Raw genomic sequence first — 11,527 nt, forward strand, 5'->3', positions numbered from 1 at the left:
GTCTGTGCCTTCCTTATTGGGAATGCCGAGTGTCTCTGGGCAGAGAGAGCAGGGCCTCTACAGGAAGGGGCCCCACCTTGGAGGCGAGGGACCACTCTGATACACTGGCCAAGCACATGCCCCCAGCCTCTCCGGGAGTCAGTTTCCTTCTCTATCACTTGGAGAATGCACCCTAGCAATCCCAATCTTTCAGGGTTATTGAGAAAAAAAGTTGTTTAGTCTCCTCAGAGTATCTTGGAAACATGAGCTGTTACTGGGGGCATACATGAACCTGTGTGCTCATATGTGTGCAAGAGAGACAACCAGGAGGGAGACAGAGATGTCGTTGGGGAACTGCTCCCCGAAGAACTCGAGTTCATTCAGTGAGCCCCTGATTTCCTCGTCCTTGGAGCCCACTTAACAAAAGTATTTCTGTTCAGTCCTTTAAGTCGTTTCTGACTCTTCATGAGCCTAGTTTAGGTTTCCTTGGCAGAGACATTAACTGGTTCACCATTCCTTCTCCAGCTCATTCTACAGATGAGGCAACTCAGGAACACAAGGTGAAGGGACTTGTCCAGGGTCACACAGCTGGTAAGTGTCAGATTTGAACTCGGGAAGACGAGTCTTAGCAAAAGCAGAAGTGTCCCAATCAAGCAATTTATCAATAGGATTGACCAGGCTCTTCCCCATTTCGGACGCTGCCGTGTCCTCAAGGAGTTTCCATTCCACTGGGGCAGACGGCGTGGATGGAGAGAAAAGCTGCCTCAGAGATGCAGATTCTAGGTTGGCGGCTAGGAGGGAGGAAGGTTAGGGGGTGGCCGGGCACTGCTCACCCTGACTCGGCACCCTCAGGGACGGGGAAGGAGAGAAAACTGGGATTACTGTTTTCAGAGGAGCAGTGACCCTGACACAGAATCTGGAGAGGCGGCTGGCTGCCCGGAGGGTGCTAAGATGCTTCCTCAGACAGATCCACACTTGCCACCCCTGAAGGACAAGAGGACTGAGTCCCTGAGAGGCCCGGAATGAGGCAGGAGAGGGGCCGCAGGGAGGCTATGGGCCAGGTGTCCAGGTGAGGGACGGGCAGCCTCTCCCAGAGTCCACCTCCCTGGCTGTCAGGAGATGGCTCCCCAGGCAGGGGCGATGGAGGTGCCATGGCCAGATCCATCATCTACCGCCTGCCGCTCCGGGCACGGCTCCTGCCTCGCTGCCTTCATGCATTATATATGGGCTACAGGAGTTGGCTGCACGCAGAGAGTTCAGAGAGAGGACAGGCTGAACGTTTGACCCTCGGCGCGGTTGAGGCCGTTTGTCACATCCTCTCTGCCGTCATGGCTAATGCAGGTGACCACCCGTGCATTAACGGGCCGGGCACATGCTTCTCAACTCCTTGCTGATGGAGCTTTTTCATCACAGAATCGAGCCAGACTGAACCGAATGGCACCTGCCACAGCGGCCTGGGCCGGGCCTGCCCATCCCCCAGGCTGCCGTTCGCTGCTTTGCTGAGGCTGGAAACCCTCAGGACCCCCTTCCTAGGCTAGCCTCCCCTCCCCTGGCCATGCTGTAGGCCTGATCTTGGACCTGATGCCCGCTTCCCTCAGCCTTCCTCCAAATCTCTTGCACTTAACATTTCCCCTTTTCAATCTTAGTGCTCTCAGCAGCAATTTGGAGGACAGAAGCCGGCATAGTCTCTCCAGCTCAAATACCCTGAGACGGTTCAACTGATAAGCATTTAGTTAATCCCTCTTGGCTTCCAGGAAAAACAAAACTGCCCCTGCCCTCAAAGAGCAAAAATCAAACGGCCAATTCTTTCCTCCCGGGACATTGCTAGGGAGTTGTAACCCCAAGGGGAGCGCAAATGATAATAATCCCAGGAATAATGAAGATGACGTTTTCATGACCAGAAACACATCAGGTACAGCTGGCGCCATTTAACTAGTCAACATGGTGCAGTTCTCTTAGCACCCATGAGCTTGCACACACACACACACACACACACACACACACACACACGAGCACAGTTTCCTTTGGTGTAGACTCCACAAAAGGCCGTGGGTCAAAGATCAAGATGCTTCACAAGAAAACCCCTGGATTCTATTCAGTGAGTCTAGTCCATCGCTGCAGAACTGAAAGAGCCCAGCATCCTTTAGTACAACAATTCCCTCCTAAAGTCTTGAGACTGTCTTTTCTCTGTCCCTAGTTTGTTCTTGTCTCCAAACACTGCCAGCCGCTGCTGTTCCCAGGACGCTGCTGAGATCTCCACCTTCTCTGACATGACAAAGTATACAAGGTTGTGGTCTGTTGGGGGTGGGAGACAAGAGACAGAGAACCCCTGAAGCCCCTCCCCCCATGATTCCTTCCCTGGGCCTTAGCTGGAACTGCTGTCAATCATAGCCCATATAGACCCTCCAGCGTGCTAGGGGTGAGTTGTCCAGCTACTTCATCCCGATCCTACAGGACATGAAGGAGTTACTCGGTCAATCACTCCTGTTTCATTGCGCTTCCCTTCCCTTTTGCCCATGGTTTTCACTCTTCCCTAATGGATTAAGGACTTGAATCAAGGAGTTCCCTGCCTTCAATAGTGATAGATTTATGCATTCACTATAGACATGGGCCCACTTGCCAACGGTACAGTATCAGGAGGCAGCATCTTGTTAAATCACTTTAAATGGGATGTAGTGATTGATTCCATCAGCTCCCTCCTTTTTCAATATGAATGTATGTATGTTTGTGTGCGTAGGTATGTATGTGCATGTATTCTATAATATGTATGTGTGTATGGACAGTGCATAAATAGGTATATCCTTTGTGTATATATTATATAATGTATAGGCATACATATTATGTACATGTGAATTGCATATGAATGCGTGTATTTGTGTGTATGTATACATCTCACATAATATGAATGTATATTTGTTTTATACAATGTGCAGATGGATATGCATTGTTATATATGTATATGTGTAATACATGTATGTATATTTTTTGTGCATAGTATAATGTGTATTGTGTGCCTGGATGTCTGTATATGTATTATGTATAAGTGCAGGGCATATGTATGCATGTACGCATGTATGTATATGCACACACATGTATATATCCATACACCTCCTCTGCTCTTACCACAGATATATGTTTCAAACTGGAATAAGTCTTGGGGGAGCACCCTGATAGTGCATTTTGTGCCTACAGATGCACACATGGGTCTGCACATACGTGAACACCTGCCCACATACCTCCACTTACCTTCCTCCTCCACATTGCTACTCTCATTATGTGCGCTTTCCCCCTCAAACTGCCCATGCTTTTTTTTTTTTTTTTTTTTAATTTTTTTTTTTATTTTTTATTATATATATATATATATATATATATATATATATATTTTATAATATTATCCCTTGTATTCATTTTTCCAATTTACCCCCCCTCCCTCTATTCCCTCCCCCCGACGACAGGCAATACCATACATTTTACATGTGTTACAATATAGTCTAGGTACAATACATGTGTGCGAATATCACTTTCTTGTTGCACAATAAACATTAGATTCCGAAGGTACATGCAACCTGGGCAGACAGATATTAGTGCTAACAATTTTCATTCCCCTCCCAGTGTTTCTTCTCTGGGTGCAGCTACCTCTGTCCATCATTGATCAACTGGAAGTGAGTTGGATCTTCTTTATGTTGAAGATTTCCACTTCCATCAGAATACATCCTCATACAGTATTGTTGTTGAAGTGTACAGTGATCTTCTGGTTCTGCTCATTTCACTCAGCATCAGTTGATTTAAGTCTCTCCAGGCCTCTCTATATTCCTCCTGCTGGTCATTTCTTACCGAGCAATAATATTCCATAACCTTCATATACCACAATTTACCCAACCATTCTCCAACTGATGGACATCCATTCATCCTCCAGTTTCTAGCTACAACAAAAAGAGCTGCCACAAACATTTTGGCACATATATGTCTCTTTCCGCTCTTTAGTATTTCTTTGGGATATAATCCCAGTAGTAGCGCTGCTGGGTCAAAGGGTATGCACAGTTTGATAACTTTTTGGGCATAATTCCAGATTGCTCTCCAGAATGGCTGGATTCTTTCACAACTCCACCAGCAATGTATTAGTGTCCCAGTTTCCCCACATCCCCTCCAACATTTGTCATTATTTGTTCCTGTCATCTTAGCCAATCTGACAGGTGTGTAGTGGTATCTCAGAGTGGTCTTAATTTGCATTTCTCTGATCAGTAGTGATTTGGAACACTCTTTCATGTGAGTGGATATAGTTTCAATTTCTTCCTCTGAGAATTGTCTGTTCATATCCTTTGACCATTTATCAATTGGAGAATGGTTCGGTTTCTTATAAATTTGGGTCAGTTCTCTATATATTTTGGAAATGAGACCTTTGTCAGAACCTTTGTTTTTAAAAATATTTTCCCAATTTGTTATTTCCCTTCTAATCTTGTTTGCATTAGTATTATTTGTACAGAAACTTTTTAGTTTGATGTAATCAAAATCTTCTATTTTGTGATCAATAATGATCTCTAGTTCTCCTCTGGTCATAAATTCCTTCCTCCTCCACAAGTCTGAGAGGTAGATTATCCTCTGTTCCTCCAATCTATTTATTATCTCCCTCTTTATGCCTAAATCATGGACCCATTTTGATCTTATCTTGGTATATGGTGTTAAGTGTGGATCCATATCTAATTTCTGCCATACTAATTTCCAGTTTTCCCAACAGTTTTTTCCGAATAATGAATTTTTATCCCTAATGTTGGAATCTTTGGGTTTGTCAAAGATTAGATTGCTATAGATGTACCCTTTTTTGTCCTTTGTATCTAATCTGTTCCACTGATCTACCGGTCTATTTTGTAGCCAATACCAAATGGTTTTGGTGACTGCTGCTATATAATATAGCTTTAGATCAGGTACACTTAGACCACCTTCCTCTGAGTTTTTTTTCATTAGTTCCCTTGCAATTCTTGACCTTTTATTCTTCCATATGAATTTTGTTGTTATTTTTTCTAGGTCATTAAAATAGTTTCTTGGGAGTCTGATTGGTATAGCACTAAATAAATAGATTAGTTTGGGGAGTATTGTCATCTTTATTATATTCGCTCGGCCTATCCAAGAGCACTGAATGTCTTTCCAATTATTTAAATCTGATTTTATTTTTGTGGCAAGTGTTTTGTAATTTTTCTCATATAATTCCTGACTTTTCTTTGGTAGATGGATTCCCAAATATTTTATACTCTCAACATTTGTTTGGAATGGAATTTCTCTTTGTATCTCTTGCTGTTGCATTTTGTTAGTGATATATAAAAATGCCGAGGATTTATGTGGATTTATTTTGTATCCTGCCACTTTGCTGAAATTTTGAATTATTTCTAGTAGCTTTTTAGCAGAGTCTTTGGGGTTCTCTAAGTATACCATCATGTCATCTGCGAAAAGTGACAATTTGATTTCTTCATTTCCTACTCTAATTCCTTGAATCTCTTTCTCGGCTCTTATTGCCGAGGCTAGCGTTTCTAGTACTATATTGAATAGTAATGGTGATAGTGGGCAACCTTGTTTCACTCCTGATCTTACAGGGAAAGGTTGCAGTTTATTTCTATTGCATATTATGCTTACTGACGGTCTTAAATATATACTCCTGATTATTCTAAGGAATAATCCATTTATTCCTATACTCTCAAGAGTTTTTAGTAGGAATGGATGTTGGATTTTGTCAAATGCTTTTTCTGCATCTATTGAGATGATCATATGGTTCTTATTAATTTGATTATTAATATGGTCAATTATATTAATAGTTTTCCTAATATTAAACCAGCCCTGCATTCCTGGAATAAATCCTACTTGATCATAGTGTATTATCTTGGAGATGATTTTCTGAAGTCTTTTTGCTAATATCTTATTTAAGATTTTAGCATCAATATTCATTAAGGAGATTGGTCTATAATTTTCTTTCTCAGTTTTCGATCTACCAGGTTTAGGTATCAGTACCATGTCTGTGTCATAAAAGGAGTTTGGTAGGACTCCTTCATCCCCTATTTTTTCAAATAATTTATATAACATTGGGGCTAATTGTTCTTTAAATGTTTGGTAGAATTCACATGTGAATCCATCTGGCCCTGGGGATTTTTTCCTGGGGAGTTGATTAATAGCTTGTTCTATTTCTTTTTCTGAAATAGGACTATTTAAGCAATTTATCTCCTCCTCTGTTAATCTAGGGAGCCTATATTTTTGGAGAAAGTCATCCATTTCACTTAAGTTATCAAATTTATTGGCATAAAGTTGGGCAAAGTAACTCCTTATTATTTCTCTAATTTCCTCTTCATTGGTGGAAAGATCCCCCTTTTCATTTGTAAGACTATCAATTTGATTTTCCTCTTTCTTTTTTTTGATCAAATTTACCAAAGGTTTATCTATTTTATTGGCTTTTTCATAAAACCAACTCTTGGTTTTATTTATTAATTCAATAGTTTTTTTACTTTCAATTTTATTGATTTCTCCTTTTAATTTTTGTATTTCGAGTTTAATTTTTGGTTGGGGGTTTATAATTTGGTCTTTTTCTAGCCTTTTAAGTTGTAAGCCCAATTCGTTAATCTTCTCTTTCTCAATTTTCTTCAAATAAGCCTCTAAAGATATAAAATTTCCCCTTATTACTGCTTTAGCTGCATCCCAAAGATTTTGATATGATGTCTCATCATTATCATTATCTTGGGTGAAATTGTTAATTGTTTCTATAATTTGCTCTTTCACCCAGTCATTCTTTAAGATGAGATTATTCAGTTTCCAATTACTTTTTGGTCTATTTACCCCTAACTTTTTACTGAATGTAGCTTTTATTGCATTGTGATCTGAGAAGAAGGCATTTATTATTTCTGCCTTCCTACATTTAATTTTGAGATCTTTATGTCCTAATATATGGTCAATTTTTGTATAGGATCCATGAACTGCTGAGAAGAAAGTATATTCCTTCCTATTGCCATTCAGTTTTCTCCAAAGGTCTATCATACCTAGTTTTTCTAATGTTCTATTTACTTTTTTAATTTCTTTCTTGTTTGTTTTGTGGTTTGATTTGTCTAAATCTGAGAGTGCAAGGTTGAGATCTCCCACTATTATAGTTTTACTGTCTATTTCTTCTTGCATCAAACTGCCCATGCTTTTGATGGGGCTTCCCATGCTTTTCCCCATCACAGTCCATCATATCCACGCGCCACGCCCTGTTTAGCCACACCCTCATCCATTTTTTGGCCACCACAAAAGTGGGGGCTCCTCTGGATCCTTCCTTTCCACCTTTCAGCTCCGTGGGGTGTGTGCTGGGTGACCCAAGGAGACTGAGTCTCTGATTCAGCAGCAGAGCGGTCAGGACCATGGACAGCTCCACCAACAGCTCCTTATGCATCCATTCCTATTTTAATTTCTTTTCGGGGCAGAATTGTTCCTGTTTTATATGAATTTGCACCTTGGCACAATTAAAGAAGGACATGCCTGGAAGCCAGACAGCTGGTGCTCGGTTTGATTCACCCCTTTCTTCTTCAAACCCGACAGCAGGAGGAAGGACACCTCCCCAGACTCCTATTCTCCTGTTGAGGGCAGAACAAAGATAGTAGGCTGCAGCATGGTTTTAGGTATTTTAAGTGAGTGCTGACCCACATCGAATGCATACACACATGTATGAATGTGTGTGTGTGTGTATGTGTGTGTATGTGTGTATGTGTGTGTATGAGTATCTTTGTGAAGCACTGGAAGGAAATGCTCACTCAGACCTGGCTTAAAGACCCTCACAAAGAAGCCATTTCCTCTGGAGATTATTGGGGCAGTTGCAATTGTTAGCAAGGCTTTCCCCGACATCTATCATCTAGTCGTCTCCCTGGAAGCCCCAGGGAGGGATGGCAAGTCACTGAACACAAATGTCCAGGGAGTTGTTCTCAGCAAAGATGAATCTGTAATTCTCACTGGTTGGATGCAAAGACATTGCAGAACTCTGTCAAAAAGGAGACTCACAAATCCTGAGAGAAGTGCATTGTTGCCCAAGAGAAAAACAGCTTCCAACCCTGCTAGAGTCATCTTCTAGTCTGCAAATACTGATGGAAGACGTACCTTCCTAATATTGAGAGCTGTGCAAAAAGAAGTTGAGCTGCCCCAGGGGGACGCCTCACTAGATGTATTTAAATAACTCACTTTTTGACTAAATGAATGCAAAAAGTAGTAAGTCTAGACCGGCTTCACACACACCCATCCTGATTTCCCCCCACTTGTCCTGAGCATAGTTATTAGATCAATAATACCACGACATCTGGCCAGAGGATGTCAATTGCCTGTCTTCTGAAAAAGCTCACTGCCTCTCAGCACCCCCCAAACCCAAACTCACAATTCCCATGTAGATTATCCCTGTTCTTGAGCATAAGAACTGCCTCTGCTTTTGCTCTGGTACCACGAGTACTAGTACAGTACCTGGCGCATAGTTCTTGGTAAGCAGATTTTATTCATTCATGCATTCATTCATCTAGTTGGCCATATTCATATTGAGTTCCATCTTATTAGATTCATCCTGATTCTTTTGTATCCTAATGCTATCCATTACATTAGCTTTCCTCCTAACACAGTGCCATCTGAAAACCTGATAAATGCACCGTTACCTAAGTCACTGATAAAAATGATAAACAGCACAGGGTCAAGCTCTGATGCCAGGGGCCTCTACTGGAGACTGCCCAGGAGTCAAGCAGTAATTCTAGAACACTCCATTGGAGACCTCCTAGAAGCCAAGCAGCAATTCCTAGGACACTCTACTAGAGACCTCCCAACACACTGGATTTTTGAGGTCTTTGAGTCTGGCCAAATCCCATCTAACTATATCACTGGGGAGCTTGTAGAGCTCCATATTCTCCATACAAATAACCTGACAAACTTTATCAAAAACTTGGCTAAAATCAAGATAAGCCAAATGCCCGGCATTTTCCTCATCTACATCCTCTCGTTTCTTCTCTTCTTCTTTTCTCTTCTCCCTTGATACTTCTTCACTTGGTAATCTAATCAGCTTCCATGCATTTTTTATCATCTCTATGCTGGTGATTCTCAAATCTACCAATGTTGCCTTAGCCTGTTGTTTGTCCTCCAATCTCACATCTCCAACAGACTTTCAGACGTCTCAAACTGGATGGCTAGTAGAGAGCTTAAGCTCAATATATCCAAAAGGTGCTCATTATCTTTCCCCTCCCTATTCTCTTCTCCCTCTTTCCCTCTTATTGTGGAGGACAACAACCTCCTCTCAGTTCCTCAGGCTCACAATCCAAGGGTTCTCCTGGACTCCTCATCTACTATCACTCCACCACATCCAATATGATTTCACCTCTGCAATCTTTCTCAAATTATTTTCCTTTTCTACTTCCATTCTGCCATGACCCTGATTTCTTTGTTAAGGAACAGGCCTTAAAACAATATCAATTTGGTTCTCATTGGTCACTAAAAGGCCAACCCCCATTTGGGCTTGTTTGGTACTGTCTTACTCAGATTGAATATAAGTAACAAAGATTTCTTCTTTGACCAGAAACCCTGAGGATCTTCCCTTCCCTGACTAATTTATTTAGATTTTTTTTTTGATTAGGTGAAAGGGAAAATTATTTGCCTCAGTAGGAGGGGCCACGTCAAACTGAGACCATTGAAGATCTTAGCTTAAAAAGGCTGAGGTCTCCCATTTTATCCAGAGTCTTTTCTAGTCATCCCAACCTATATCTGACCACTGGACTCCAGATGACTCTGGAGGGGAGAGACCTTCCCCTCCCTTTGTCGCTCAAATACAATTCATTTGCCTGTCACAGCATTACCCGTCTGACATCATGATCTTCTTTGAGAAGGAAGGACAAACAACAACAACAGATCATCATCACTCCACAGCTGGAATACTGCAGGAACTGCTGGGGGGCTCTGTTTGCCTCCAGTCTGTCTCCATTCCAATCCATTCTCCATTCGGTCACCAAAATGATTTCTCTGAAATGCAAGTCTATCCATTTCACCCCCTATTCCGAGACCTGCATTGGCTCCCTGTGGCCTCCAGGATCAAATACAAAATGCTTTGCCTGGTGCCCAAATTGCTTCATTACCTGGAACCCTCCTGCCTTTCTACTCTTATCCCTTCTTCTTTGATCCAGTGGCACTGGTCTCCTCGCTGTCCCACAGACAAGATCCTGCATCTGCGGACATTCTCTGTGGCCAGCCCACACGTGTGGAAAGTTCTTCCTCCTCCACTCCAACCATTAATCTCTCTGGTTTTCTCTAGTCCCAACTAAAATCCCTCCTTCTGCAGGAAGCCCTCCCCATTCCTTCTCAATTACAGTGCCTTGTCTCTATTAATTATTTCTTATTTTCCTGTACATAGATTATTTTGTATATATTTGTTTAATGTTATCTTCTCCATTCAATAGTAAATCTCCTTGAGATCAGGAACAGCCATATTTTTTGTTGTTGTTTTTGGCCTCCCAGAGCTTAATATGGTTCCTAGCACATAAATGGAGCTTAAGAAATGTTTGTGGATTGATATTTTGTCTAAATGTGGAGGAACACTTTGTTAGTAACTGAAGCTGTCCCGATTAGAGATGGTGGCTTCTTTATGTAAGACTTTGAGCCAAGTCTTGGGGGGGGCACGTGCCAGGCCTCTCTAGGGCAGTGCCTCACGGAGCTCCATTACAATCCAATCCTCAAAGCGTCCTGTTTATTGCTCAGACTTATCCAAGTATATTCCCCCTCCATCACCCTCTGCTGCTGGGTCATGGTGTGGTGTATGGAATGGGTGTGAGGCTCTTCTTGGCCATGCCAGTGAGATGAAAGATCCAGGAGGGCTTCCTCTAATGGAAAGAAAGCCCCTTAATACAGGCCTGGCAATGGCCTGCATCTGCCCCCCGAGGAGTGGCCTGGCTCAACATGGGCAAATGCCTACTATGGGAGTAGCTGTAGTGAAGCTTGAAAAGTATGGGAGCACGAGGTCATGGACCAGAAGGACCATCCAGTGCATTTTCCTCATTTTCCAAAAGTGAAAACAGAGACGATCTAACAAGATGAAGTTATCTATTAATGGCAACATAACCAGTGGCAAGGCTGGGGTGCCAGATTGGCTAACGAGCTTAAATTTAGAGGTGAAGGAGGCCGGGAGCAAGAAAGGGACTTGTTCCCACTTAGAGAGGAAGAAAATGGAGGAACAGGATTTCACCTTCTTCCCAAAGCATCCATGTCACATTTAAGGTGTGGAGGGGTCAGATCACTAGAGAGAATGCCCCGGAGGGATAGAAGCAGGTCTTTAAAAATATGAATGTAATGTCCACTTAAACTCCCAAGGACATTAGGAATATGGATGTTACTATTTATTTAAGGAAGCTCAAGGGCTGGAGAGGTAAACCAAGCCAGGAAGTCTAGAAGAGCAGATTTTAGATCCAGGTAGAACAAAAACCTCTTTGGTGACGTTAGAAAAGTCTCATTCCTAATCTGTGCCCATGGAATGAAGGCTTTGGGTCAGCCTCCAGCTCCTTATGAGATCCTGCCATTCTGATGGTCAGCC

Source organism: Sminthopsis crassicaudata, chromosome 2 (assembly GCF_048593235.1).
Source record: "Sminthopsis crassicaudata isolate SCR6 chromosome 2, ASM4859323v1, whole genome shotgun sequence".
In the NCBI taxonomy this organism is placed as follows: domain Eukaryota; kingdom Metazoa; phylum Chordata; class Mammalia; order Dasyuromorphia; family Dasyuridae; genus Sminthopsis; species Sminthopsis crassicaudata.